The following is a 782-nucleotide window of genomic DNA, read 5'->3' as shown; positions in this document are numbered from 1 at the left end:
ATATATAAATAATGGCTAAAAGAGTTTATGTTAGTTGATTCAGAGATAATAATTTTGTATAAGACTAATTTAGGTATGCTTTCTTTTTTATTTTTGTTGGGATTTTAGATTTTTATACTTTTCTCTTTTATAATTTTCTTAAGTTTTCTCAATGAAAGTGAGAGTTCGTTCTTGACAACATTTTTAGAGTTCATGGCAACAATGGTTATGAAATTGTTTAATTTTGTGAAATTGTTTCATATAATACTTTTTTTTATGAAGTTGTTTCATATATGGTTATGAAATTGTTTCATATACTACTTAATGAAATTTTAATGAAATTCTTTCATGTATTTCTCTAAAATTAAAATAATAAAGATGATAATATCCATGATTAACATCCTCCACAATAAAAGTGATTAATCAACCTCTTATAATTTTAAAAAAAAATGAACAAAATAAAAATTTATGATTGGTGGAATGAGGTTTTTACGGTTTTTACATATTGAGTGTTTTCATTTGATCGTTCCCCTATATATGTATACATACAAACATATAATTTTTTATTTAAATTAAAATCAAACTCTACATATAATTAACAGTAGAATCAATATAATACATATCTTTTATATTACATAACTTTATTAAAACTTCTTTTTTCAGGATTTTTTAAAGAGAAACCAAAGTATGAATTTTTTAAAATAAATCTAAAAATCTTGAACATGTCAAATGAAAAAATAACAAGTCAAGCAGACTCCTATTTGTTTGGAATGGTTACAATAGTAGCTATTATTGTTCCACTT

The sequence above is a fragment of the Cynara cardunculus genome (assembly GCF_001531365.2).
Source record: "Cynara cardunculus var. scolymus isolate 2C chromosome LG 11, CcrdV1, whole genome shotgun sequence".
Classification (NCBI taxonomy): Eukaryota; Viridiplantae; Streptophyta; class Magnoliopsida; order Asterales; family Asteraceae; genus Cynara; species Cynara cardunculus.
The sequence above is the reverse complement of the archived record's forward strand: the minus strand, read 5'-3'. Positions refer to the sequence as shown.